Below are 13,721 nucleotides of genomic sequence, written 5' to 3'. Positions count from 1 at the left end.
GCGGTTCCGCCATTACCTGACAGCAGCCAAGTTCACCGCGTACACAGACAATAACCTGCTGACCCATCTAGATACGGCCAAGCTGGGCACGTTGGAGCAGCGGTGGGTGACCAGGTTAGCCAACTACGATTTCACCATCAAGTACCGGGCCGGCCGTACCAACGTCAATGCCAATGCACTCTCCCGGATGCCCCACCTGTCGGAAGAGGGGCCAGAGGATGATGACCTCGAAGAGATCGAGTTGCCTGCATTTCACCGGCCATTCACTGAGAAGGTGCACGTCTACCAACAACGGGTGAACCTGGATCCGCTGCCCCGACAGGACTGGCAGGAAGCTCAGGACCAGTCACCTGCTGTCCGCCTGGTCAAGACTCTAGTGGAACAGGGTTCTGCTGGGATAGACCCTGCTGCCCCTGCCGAAGCCCAACGTCTGTGGCAAGAACGGACCCGGCTATACCTACACCAGGAGAAGTTGTATCGCGAGCTGATTAATCCAAAGACTCACGAGAAGATCCGCCAGCTGGTGATTCCCCAGGCTAACGTGCCCACCGTCCTGCAAGCATACCATGATGGTGCAGTGCACTTCGGGTGGAAGAAGCTAGAGATGTTGTTAAGAGAGCGGTTCTATTGGAGTGGAATGCGGGAATCTGTGGAGGCCTTGTGCCGAGAATGTGGCCCTTGCGCATTGAGAAGGAAGGACGAGGCCAGCCAGAAGGCACCCCTACACCCGATCATTACACACCAACCGCTGGAGCTGGTTGCCCTTGACCATGTAAAGCTCACCCCCAGCCGAAGTGGGTACACCTACGCTCTGACCATCGTAGACCACTACTCGAGGTTCCTGGTGGTTGTCCCAGTTAAGGACTTAACCGGCCGCACCGCTGCTAAGGCTTTCCAGGCTTATTTCTGTTGACCGCATTGGTACCCGGAGAGGGTGCTTACCGACCAGGGTCCGGCCTTTGAAGCAGAGGTATTCCAGGAATTCTGCCAGTTGTACGGCTGCAAGAAAATCCGGACCACGCCTTACCACGCCCAAACCAATGGCATTTGTGAAAAGACCACTTGGTCCTGGGCCTCCTCAAGACGTTACCACTGGAAGAGCGGAACCTGTGGCTGGAGAAGCTACCTGACCTGGTCGATATGTACAACAACATCCCTTCCAGCTCTACGAAATGCACTCCAGCATACCTGATGAGAGCTCGTCCCGGCCGGCTACCAGTGGATCTGGAAATGGGCTTGGAAGCTTCAGAAGCACTCCTGTCGACAGCTGAATGGGACACTCGGCGGAGGACACAGTACCGACAGGTCCAGGAGTATGTTGAAAAGAACTTGTGCCGGAGTCGGGGACAACAGGAGCAGTGCTTCAACAAGAAGGCGCCTGCCGGTTCCTTCCAACCTGGGGATGTAGTGCTGAAGCGGAAAAGAAGGGCCCACAAGCTGGATGATCAATGGGAAAAAACCCCGTATGTAGTCCAGCCCACAGGATGGGAGAATGGGAAGGCCTACCAGATCAGCCGTGACCAGGGGGGGACTTTGGCCACGGTTTCCCGAGACCACCTGAAGAAGTGCCCACCAGCATTGAGAGTAGCGGATGAGGCTCCAGTTCCCAGTCCAGTGGAGAAGGAAAAAGAGGTAATCCACACCATGATGGGTGATTTTCCAGCAGACTGGCCTACACAGAACGGTGCGGTGATCCTTCCAGTGATACTGTTCCCACAACCCGTGGATGAAGAAATGATGGAAACGGTTAACCGCGAGCCAGTGCCCAGGGATGTACCTGTACCCAGCTCCCCTACGCCTCCGCCTGCCCCACATGATAGCAGGGAGGAGGAACTGACTGTTCCCTCTGCCCCACTGCCTGTCACCACTGACACCGGACCCCGAAGGTCCACTCGCCCCAACCTAGGTAGACCCCCACTTAGGTACAGGGAAACTACTCTTTAAAAGGGGGGGGCTTTATGTGTTGAGTGTACCAGTTTTAAAGTTTTAAATGATAAGTAAAGATGATCAACCAAAGAAGTTTACCTGATTGAACCGTGATTAAACCGGCCGTTGCCGGCAACTGTTGTCCCCGTAGGGACTGTGCAACCATTGCGTAAGGAACTGCTTACGGACAAGCCCGAGAACTTGCAGGGCAACCACAAACTTAGTGCAATGTAAATAAAAATGTTTGTTGGCTTGACACCGTTACCGCCTCCGGAGAGGCTGATTTGGGAGGATGGGCCTGGAGGAAAGGGATGGCCTAGGCCCGCCACTACCGTAACCGGTGGCGATCCTCCGGGGGTTCAGGGGTCCCCTTGGACGTGGGCCCCCTGAAAGAGACAGAACCCGCTCGGGCAACTTGGTGCTGGACTGGGGTCAAGGGGTGCTGCCCGCTTCTTAGGGGCAGCATCAGGGCCAGGTTGTTTGGGTGGGAGAAGAGCGGAAGCTGTACCGTTGTAAAATGTTTATGATGCTTTTACATGTTTTACCGTTTTATTCTTTTTCAGTTGTGAAAATAAAACCGGTGATGGACGGGCAGCCCGCGGACGGTCTGCATTTTACTATAGGGGAATGTGGCGCCCTGGACAAGCCAGGTCATCACAGGTACTACACCAACACACTCTACACTCCGGCTAGGCACACCGAAGCTAAACACAAATCCTAGTTGCCTTCCTCCAGGGGCTGATGTCCACACCAGGGGGTGGGCCAGGCGGTTGATCCCACCCACCGAGGAGTTCACAGTCCTGGAGGCGGGAAAAGGAGTCAGATTAGAGATCAGTTTTGGAGTTAGAGAAGTGAAGAGGAGAGGAGACTGACCGTGTCCGGGTGTGTGGCCCGGGCACTCAGCAAGGTTGGCAGACGGTGGTGACCTTCTGCAGGAGAGGCTGATTGGAGTGAACCGTACGGACCGGGGATGGGCGGTGGCCCGCCGGTACCAGATCGGGGAGTGAAGAGAAGCCAGCACCATCCGGCAGGGCCTACGGACCCCGACCAGGCTAGGAGTCGCCGTAAAACCGGTCAAATCCGTTAGCGACAGGAACCTCCAGGGTTTCCCAGCAGTCAAGACCCGATTGAAGGCAACAGCTCACACCGTAGAGGGAAGCACAGTCACCGCCAAGGCTACAGTTCCCAGGGCCAGAGCCTGCGGGCAAAAGGGGCTCCCTCAGCATCCATCCAAGCTGGGGAGCGGGTTACCGGTGGGAAGCCCGCTAGATTTTGGGGGAATAAAAGGGGTCCAACACCACATCCCCACAGGTGCACACCCACCCATCAAAGAGAGCTATAAGCCAATACCACCTTCACATTGCCAGTGTACCAAGGACATGTTGAGCAACATGAAGGCGGCTGGGGTTATCCGTGACAGTTGTAGCCTTTGGGCAGCTCTGTTGATCCTGTTAAAAAAGAAGGACGGCACCACTCCCCGTATTGAGGAATCGCTAGCTGCATTGAGAACTGCAAATTATTTTTCTACCCTTGATCTCACTAGTCACTATTGGCAAGTGTCCGTTGCTGAGGCAGACCGGGAGAAGACCGCCTTCGCCACCCCTATGGGTCTCTGCGAGTTCAAAAGCATGCCCTTCGAGCTGTGCAATGCGCCAGGAACCTTCCAGAGGCTGATGGAATGCTGCTTGGGACAAGATTTTAGGGTGTATAAAAAGGGAGATTAGATCCCGTGATCCCAACGTATTGTTACACCTCTATAAATCACTTGTAAGGCTACATCTGGAATATGGGAACCAGTTTTGGGCTCCACATTTTAAAAAGGACATTCAGAAGTTAGAGTCAGTTCAAAGGTGGGCAACTAGACTACTACAAGGAATGGAAGGCCTCCCATATGATGACAAGTTGAAAAAGTTATTAAGTGATTATTGGCTGCAATGGGGCTTTCTGGCTGGTGCCAGCCTCTCTTCTTAGCACACAGGAACCACAATCCCTACACCATGCTTCAATGGATTCTCTCATCCCAGCCCAGTAAAACTACATATTTTACACAGTCATAAGCAGCCAAAAGGGATCTATTCTATTCAATTGCAAATGATCTAGATAAGACTGAGAATAAGATACTGCACGGGACATAGCAGAGTTGGTCAAGTTGAGTGGAGATGAGTTTGCTATTTGGCACAGCTTTTTGCATCAATAAAGCAAGTAAAAGGTGTGAAAGATAAAAAAAAGGGTGAAAGTGTGTAAAGTGAATTGGCCAAATTGAGGTGCATATAAAGTTTTTGCTTTCTTTCAATTCACTAATGGGGCTCATTTGAATCAGGTGAATTGAGTTCTGCTTTTGGAAACTGGGTTAAGAAGGGGTGCACCGGTCCTGGAGGTACTGCAATACCAGGTCAATGCGTGGAGTGGACAGAGCAAGATTTTTTCCATCTCCTTGTTCTAAAAATCCATTTAATATATGGTCCCCAGAGAGGGGACGTATCAGATATTAAACTGATAAGAACAGATTTAATTTTTTTTTTTTTCTGTTTATCAGTAGGACTTCAAAATAACAAAGGTGATCGCCTCCCGTTGCCTGGGAACCGTCCAGGCACAAGAGGGCTATGTGTCACCAGAAGGCGCACACACTTCCTCAAGGCCGGCAGACGTGCAATCCCAGGCACCTTCCAGTACCGACCAAGGTAGCGTCCTCCGAAACTACACTTGATCTTAGCCAAAAGGATGAGAAGCTATAACCCGAATTGGTTACGGCCTTGAGTGGCACCCTGGCCTATACCGGACACATCTTAGGGAGAGGGAGACAAACCCACGCCTACAGAAGACATTTTGTCACCCAAGCCAACCCTTGAAAAGGCTGTTTTGCAGAGCAAAAACAAGAAGAATGGTGCTTTTTGCAGCCGCCGCCCACTGCAATGAATCTGAATAACTCCTCCTTTTGGACACAAGCACCTCCCCTCCCCCTTGCAGTCTTTCCAATTCATGATACAAAAAGACGGACGGACAGGACAGGACAGGACAGGCTGCCTGACTTTCCGTCACTGCCACCCTTTGCCATCCTTGCCCGTAGAAAGCCCTTTCATCATCCCCAAACCCTAATCTTTTCCCTTCCCTTCCCAGATGCGTCTCACTCCCTTTCATTAGGAAGTGAGCGCAGCCTTTTCTCCGTTCTGCACATGCGCGACGTTAAACACAAATGCGCAGGCGTGCGTTCCATTACCCTCACTGCATTCCACTCCCATACAGGAAGTGGGCGCAGTTATTACTACGGTCGCACATAAAAGAACCCACGGCCACCACTGCACATAACTGACTCCACCACAGGACACCCACTTCTACACCAACGCAGGTAAGACAGGATCGGCACCTCTATGCTCCCGTTACAATCAGGCTCAGTCACCATGTGATAACGCTCTCAACTCTTTAGTTGCAGGCTCCCCTTGCTTCACCTCCACTGGCTGTGCTGCCATTTCCTCTCCCACCTGGAAGGTATACTTTATTCCACTATTTTCCTGTTTCTCTCTTCCCCCTTTTCCCATAACCTACTTTTATCTGCATTTGTGGGGTATCTATATGCTATTTACATCATAGTTTTATTCATTAATATGGAAGGGAAGAGTGCCCATGAGAGTGTTGAACTGCGGAGAGCAAGAGATTAAGCTGCTCCGATTTGCCACCATTGATAAGCTGTTCTCAGTAGATACACATGCTATCCAAACAGCAGCATCCACCATTGCTTCAGCCCACCCATTCAGTGACAGCTCACCAAGTCAGCCAGAGGAGTGGTGTAAGGAATTACACGTAGGCACTGACTCCACACCTTCACATCACAAGAAGGGGGTCTACAGGCTAGTGCAAGAATACGAGCAAGTCTTCAGCAAACATCCGCTAGACTTTTGAAGAATAAAAGGGGTCAAACACTACATCCCCACAAGTGCACACCCACCCATCAAAGAGAGATATAAGCCAAAACTACCTGCACATTACCAGTGTACCAAGGACATGTTGAGCAACATGAAGGAGGCTGGGGTTATCCGTGACAGTTGTAGCCTCTGGGCAGCTCCGTTGGTCCTGTTAAAGAAGAAGGACAGCACCACTCCCCTGTATTGAGGAATAGCTAGCTGCATTGAGAACTGCAAATTATTTTTCTACCCTTGATCTCACTAGTCGCTATTGGCAAGTGTCCGTTGCTGAGGCAGACCGGGAGAAGACCGCCTTTGCCACCCCGATGGGTCTCTGCGAGTTCAAAAGCATGCCCTTCGAGCTGTGCAATTTGCCAGGAACCTTCCAGAGGCTGATGGAATGCTGCTTGGGACACCGAAACTTTGAAACGGTACTGCTATACCTTTATGATGTTATTGTTTATTCTAAAGCAAACAACATTTTAGGGTGTATAAAAAGGGAGATTAGATCCGGTGATCCCAACGTATTGTTACCCCTCTATAAATCACTTGTAAGGCCACATCTGGAATATGGGGTAAAGTCCTGAGCAGGTTGATAACCATTGGTTTGAGCATGGTAGGGTGTAGTGCGCATCTTCCTGCATCGGTAAAAGCTGCAGAAGTCCTTGAAGATTTCCGCTTCAAAGGCTGTGCCTTGATCTGTGAGGACTCTCTCTGAGTAGCCATGAGGTCTGCATAAGTGTGCTTGGAAGACCTTCGCTGCAGTATGGGCCATTAGATCTTTGACTTGTACCACAACCATAAATCTCGAGTAGTTGTCTACCATCGTAAGTGCATACGTGAGCTCGCCTCGATATTCTGCAACAAAACTCCCTTTTTCGATTTCAGTTTCAGCAAACACTCCTCTTCCTGTAGAAAATATTTATCATTACCTAAGACAGTCATTCTAATGCATGACAATATTAAGGCAATTTAGTTAAAACTTGTTTTAACTCACCTTTAAGGGGATTGATGTATTTCATGGTCAATCCAGGTTTGTCAGTGATGGCACTGACATAATGTATGGCGTCTTTTTCGGGCGTTATCCTTTGCCTTTTCATTGTGAAAATCCAGTTGCCTATATCAAAGCAAATTCTACTACTTGTAAAGTATGCAGAAAATGAAATGTAGAACATATAACATCAACTGCTTAGGAACGCATCATAGGTTAGTACTTAAAAGGATATTGTCATGTTCTAGTCATAATGCAAGCTGGACATTTTTCATGTTACCCTGTAATCGCCGGCCTGTTCTAATGCTCACAAGCCAAGATATAGGCTCAGCTGCTAAGGCTTCCCTCTGCCTTCTGAATGAAACTTGAATATGTCTGGGTCACTGTGTATATAGCAGGTGCTCAGAAAAAATAAGAGTCAATTCAATAGAAATAGCTCTGGCACACTATAGTGATCAATAACGTAAGAAAAGAACTCTTGGAATGCTGAAAATTCTTTATTTGTGCAAAAGGATAATTCATCCAACGTTTCGACCTTGTTTTTAGGTCTTTATCAAGGATAAAGTTATCTAAGATCATAAAGGGTTACAAAACCATATAAACACGTAATTAGTACATAGTACAACATAACAGTACAATATATTGCTACTTGAGAGTACAATGGGTCAAATGACCATGATGCACATACAAAAAATTTTTCCAAAGCCATAGTGAAAACATTTGTACTGAGGAAAGAAAATTTCCACATGACCTATCTGGAGAAACATTCTGGATCAAACAACCAAAAATAGTCAAGCAGGTAAATACACACCTATATGGATAACAGGATGATATGTGTTCAATTGTATAGCGTCATTGCCATTAAGGTACAAATGGAAAACTTGCAATCCTATATAGTGAAGGAAATGAACACATATCATATCAAAGAACACAGGAACATGGGTGTGAGAAAAACCTCAATGTTTATACTTTGTTCTTTATAATGGTGTGAACATGTATATGTCTCAGTACCTTATGCACTTGAGAATTCTAGTGAGTAGATCATGAAAGCCTATTTCAGAACTGGAATCGGTAAATAATTGTAGGTGGAATCTAAATGAAAAGATGGTACAAGTGTTATCATGACACGTGGGCTATAACACAATGGACCGTGTGACAAAGAAGAAAGGAGAGAAAGAAGAGGAAGAAAATGCAACTACCTGTAACATTACGTGATAGTCACTGGTAAGTATCACTTGACAATTCAAATGAAAAAGGATTCCTTTATTAAAGGGTTCTCAGTCGCCTCAGGATCATGAAATACTAGGGTAAATGATAGAGCTGTAAGGGAAGCAATAAAAGAAAAACAGAAAGCCTTAAAAGAATTAAAGAGGGTAGGTAGTGATGAGGCATTATATAATTATAGAAAATTAAATAAAATATGTAAAAAGCAAATTAAGTTAGCTAAGTTTGAGACAGAGAGACTCATTGCGAGAGAAAGTAAAAATAATCCTAAAATATTCTTTAACTACATAAACAGTAAAAAACTGAAAAGCGATAGTGTTGACCCCCTTAAAAATAGTCTTGGTGAAATGGTGGAAGGGGATGAGGGTAAAGCCAACCTGCTGAATGACTTTTTTTCTACGGTTTTTATACAAGAAAATGCCATGGCAGATGACATGACCAGTGATACCATAAATTCACCCTTGAATATTACCTGCTTAACCCAGCAGGAAGTACGCCGCCGCCTCGAAATCACTAAGGTTGACAAATCTCCGGGCCCGGATGGCATACACCCCAGAGTACTACAGGAATTGAGTTCTGTGATAGATAGACCATTATTTTTAATCTTCTCAGATTCCATAATAACAGGGTCGGTACCGCAGGACTGGCGCATAGCAAATGTGGTGCCAATATTCAAAAAGGGGACAAAAACTGAGCCGGGAAATTATAGGCCGGTAAGTTTAACCTCTACGGTTGGTAAAATCCTTGAGGGATTCTTGAGAGATGCTATACTGGAGTATCTCAAGAAAAATAACCTTATGACAGAGTATCAACATGGGTTTATGAGGGATCGATCCTGTCAAACTAATTTGATCAGTTTCTATGAAGAGGTAAGTTCAAGTCTGGACCAGGGAAATGCAGTGGATGTTGTGTATATGGACTTTTCAAAAGCTTTTGATACGGTGCCACACAAAAGGTTGGTACATAAAATGAGAATAATGGGGCTAGGGGAAAATATGTGTAACTGGGTTAAAAACTGGCTCAGTGATAGGAAACAAAGGGTGGTTATTAATGGTACGTACTCGGACTGGGTCTCAGTTCATAGTGGGGTACCACAGGGGTCAGTATTGGGCCCGCTTCTTTTCAACATATTTATAAATGACCTTGTTGGGGGCATGCGGAGTAGAATTTCAATATTTGCAGATGATACTAAACTCTGCAGGGTAATCAATACAGAGGAGGATAATTTTATATTACAGGGAGATTTATGTAAATTGGAGGATTGGGCTGAGAAGTGGCAATTGAAGTTTAATGTAGATAAATGTAAGGTCATGCACTTGGGTAGAGGAAATAACATTTATGATTATGTACTTAATTGTAGAACACTGGGTAAAACAGACACAGAAAAAGACTTGGGTGTATGGGTGGATGGTAAACTTCACTTTAGTGGACAGTGTCAGGCAGCTGCTGCCAGGGCTAATAAAATAATGGGATGTATTAAAAGAGGTATAAGTGTTCATGAAAAAAATGTACTTCTACCTCTGTACAAGTCACTAGTGCGACCGCACTTAGAATACTGTGTACAATTCTGGTCACCGATATATAAGAAGGACATAGCTGAACTGGAGAGGGTGCAGAGAAGAGCGACCAAGATTATTAGAGGAATGGGTGGGCTGCAATACCAAGACAGGTTATTAAACTTGGGGTTATTTAGTTTGGAAAAACGAAGGCTTAGGGGGGATCTAATCACAATGTATAAATATATGAGGGGACAGTACAGAGACCTTTCCAAAGATCTTTTTACACCTAGGCCTGCGACTGGAACACGGGGGCATCCGCTACGTCTTGAGGAAAGAAGGTTTAATCATAATCACAGACGAGGATTCTTTACTGTACGAGCAGTGAGACTATGGAACTCTCTGCCGCATGATGTTGTAATGAGTGATTCACTACTAACATTTAAGCAGAGCCTGGATGCGTTTCTTGAAAAATGTAATATTACCAGTTATGTATATTAGATTTTATGACAGGGTATTGATCCAGGGAACTAGTCTGATTGCCGGATGTGGAGTCAGGAAGGAAATTTTTTCCCCATTGGAACTTGTTTGCCACATTGGGGTTTTTTTTTTTGCCTTCCTCTGGATCAACATGTTAGGCTACGGGTTGAACTAGATGGACTTAGAGTCTCCCTTCAACCTTAAAAACTATGATACTATGATACTATGAGAATGGGTAAGAAGCACCACTAAAGGAAATATGAGATGCCTGACATATATCTATAAACCCCTGAACTACATGATAGAAATAAAAAGAAGAAAAAAGAAAAAAAAGAAGAAAGAAGAAGAACACATAGAATGCGGAAAGAGAATGGGTACAACTACCTGAGTTACTGCAGGGAGGCCCCTGGTTGGTATTGTGAGGGTTAGTGGAATTCCTTCACTGAAGGGTTCTCAGTTGCCTCAGGTTCGTGAAAAATGCTATAGACAAATAATGCCCGGAGAAAAGGGGTTCATATACAGCGAATAATGGTAATACAAGGTACATGTGTCACATGTAATAGTATATATATATATATTGTACTAAGCTCTACACCAGAAATAGAAAGTAGTCCCTCTGCCTTCTGTCTAGGTGCCCTGAGTTATGTCCTGTAAACTGTCACAGGGACCCAGACACACATGTGTAGTAGGGGAATATCCCTGCTGAGATGCCAGTGCTAGAGCACTCGTTTGCTGTGGAGTTGAACGCTATGTGAGCAGTTCTTACCTTCAATGAGCAGAAGTCTCTTTTTTCAGATTTCAATATCTCTGTGGGTATCTGGCAGAAATATGGAATACTCTTTACTGCTAAGACCCTGTACACCACTCCCACTAAAGGGGGCTTTACACGCTGCGACATCGCTAATGCGGAGTCGTTGGGGTCACGGAATTTGTGACGCACATCCGGCCGCATTAGCGATGTTGCTGCGTGTGACACCGATGAGCGATTTTGCATCGCTGCAAAAACGTGCAAAATCGCTCATCGGTGAAATGGGTCTCCATTCTCGATTATCGTTACTGCAGCAGTAACGATGTAGTTCGTCGCTCCTGCGGCAGCACACATCGCTCCGTGTGACACCGCAGAAACGAGGAACCTCTCCTTACCTGCCTCCCAGCCGCTATGAGGAAGGAAGGAGGTGGGCGGGATGTTCCGGCCACTCATCTCCGCCCCTCCGCTGCTATTGGGCGGTCGCTCAGTGACGTCGCTGTGACGCCGCACGGACCGCCCCCTTAGAAAGGAGGCGGTTCGCCGGTCACAGCGACGTCGCCGGGCAGGTAAGTATGTGTGACGGGTCTGGTCGGTGTTGTGCAGCATGGGCAGCGATTTGCCCGTGTCGCGCAACAGATGGGGGCGGGTATCCACACTAGCGATATCGGGACCGATATCGCAGTGTGTAAAGTAGCCTTTAATAAACTATGTAAAGGATTTTAAGTAAAAATCCACAATAAACCAGCGCTAGATGGGTTTTTATAATTTTATTAATAGACCACAAATAAAAAATTTTTTGCTATCCTTGTTTCAAGACAGAGTATTTGATAATATACAATACACTGATTATTACTAAAACCAAGGACCACATAAAACAAGGACCACATAAAATAAAAAATGAAAGTAATGAGAATAAAATTCTTTTGTATAACCAATTAACTTCGAGGTGATACAATATTCACATTGATTTAGTTTTACCAGTCTAATGTAATGCCCCGGCCGGTGGCATATATTTTGTTTGGTTAATAATTTAGACTTATACAATGAAAGATGTACTATACCACCCCTGGCTAACTTACAAGTTTTAAGTTGTACAATATAAGTTTGCAACGTTATATTCATATATAGGAAGGCAAACAATATTGGCAATTTAGTGGCACCCACCATACGTAATCTTACAGCACCTAATAAGGGAGGATTATTTGGCCTGAAAGGTTTTTTTCCATGCAAAAGCTGTATAGTATGTAAGAGTACAAAAAATATTTCACGGAAATCCTTCTTACAGGGGCAGTCAGAAGTCATGATTAGAGAATTTATTACATGTCAATCAAAGGGAGTAGTATATTGCATTCAATGTCCCTGTCAGAAAAAATACATTGAGAGAACTATTAGACCCCTATGGAAAAGGGTGGGTGAGCACATTAGAAGTGTTAAAAATAAATGTACTAAGCACCCCCTATCCAGACATTATGTGTTAAAACATGGAGGGTCCTTTAAAGGATCCCAAGTATGGGGCGTACAAAAAATAACTAAGGATTGGAGAGGTGGCGATTTCATTAAAAAAATGTCACGAGCAGAAAGCCAATGGATTTTTGAATTGAACACCTTGAAACCATATGGACTCAATAATGATATAGAACTGTTTGCTTTTAATTAATTTATATTTTTATAGGTAGAGGAGTAATAGGTACTGATAATAATACGGAGAGAAGGAAAAAAAAAAAAAAAAAGCGATTGTCATGGAGATATATGTGTATATATGCATAATATATATTAAAATTGGTGCTTCACTTGCCCAAGGTTGATGTAGATATAAGGGGCTTTTCATATTATAGCAAATTTATATTACACCTTTATGATGTCCTTTTGTTAAATTTATTGTTGAAAAAAAGCATATGCATATATACACATTGTCTTCCCAGTATATGATGATACAAGCAAGGCTATATATAGGTCTTTTTAGAAAAACCTTTAGAAAAACCTTTGCACATAATTATATTATATGGCTATTATGAACGGTCTTTCACAAATTGATATATGTAGTGGTCATTGAATGTTGGTTGAATTTAAACATTGTTTAATTTTATGCAAATTATAACCAATTAAATATATGCATAAATAGTGCTCTAGGCAACAGCTGAGTTATCCTTGAGGAAGGGGGCCGTTACACGCCCCCGAAACGCGCGTCGGATCAGGACTCTGTTTTTGCCTACCTCACCTGTGCGGTGATAACCTGCCAAGTAATCTCTCCCTCGTGTGGAATCAACCGGCTTCCACTGGACACGGTACGGATTGCCTGCTGGAGAGGTTGAGAGGTTACCGCTGACATTTCCTTTGTCTGCAACCAGGATACATTGGTACCTCCAGCGGTTCTGCATTGCTCGTTTGGAAGCGGATCGGAGCCTTGTGTGGTGCTAACCTGCCAAGCAACTTCCTCCTGTGTGGAATCAGTCAGCTTACACTGGATACTGTCTGGACTGCCCGCTGGAGAGGCTGAGTAGTTACCGCTGATCTTATTGTTGTCCGCAGCCAACATCTTGGTGCTTTCAGTGGCTTCGTACTGCTTGATTTCGAAAGTACATTTGGGAGAATACGGGACCGGCTGGTTTGTGGCCTTGTGAAGTGTTATAAAGGCTCTGTAAAGAGGGATGTCGGTAACCATACATCTCCCCCAGAGCCAGCACTAGTCGCGGCCACTGGCCTCAAAACGTCCGCTCTGGAAGTCTAACAGGTCAATCCTGTACATAGCGGTTCCAGCCTAATCAACGGAGAAATCCGGGGTGTTTTTTGCGGTCAAGTTGTTGTGAGGTTTATTCCCCCAGGCCCTGGGGGCGAATATAACGTCGCAAATTTATATTGTACAACTTAAAACTTGTAAGTTAGCCAGGGGTGGTATAGTACATCTTTCATTGTATAAGTCTAAATTATTAACCAAACAAAATATATGCCACCGGCCG

The 13,721-nt window shown here is 45.5% G+C and overlaps 1 pseudogene; it reads right to left on the bottom strand.

Moving 5' to 3' along the window:
* Nucleotides 1-4,281: 4,281 nt before the first annotated feature.
* On the bottom strand, nt 4,282-4,488 carry LOC142268456 (U2 spliceosomal RNA; annotated as a pseudogene).
* Nucleotides 4,489-13,721: the final 9,233 nt, after the last annotated feature.

The sequence above is a fragment of the Anomaloglossus baeobatrachus genome, unplaced genomic scaffold (genome assembly GCF_048569485.1).
Source record: "Anomaloglossus baeobatrachus isolate aAnoBae1 unplaced genomic scaffold, aAnoBae1.hap1 Scaffold_3017, whole genome shotgun sequence".
Lineage (NCBI taxonomy): Eukaryota > Metazoa > Chordata > Amphibia > Anura > Aromobatidae > Anomaloglossus > Anomaloglossus baeobatrachus.
This window is presented reverse-complemented; position numbering and strand designations above follow the sequence as displayed.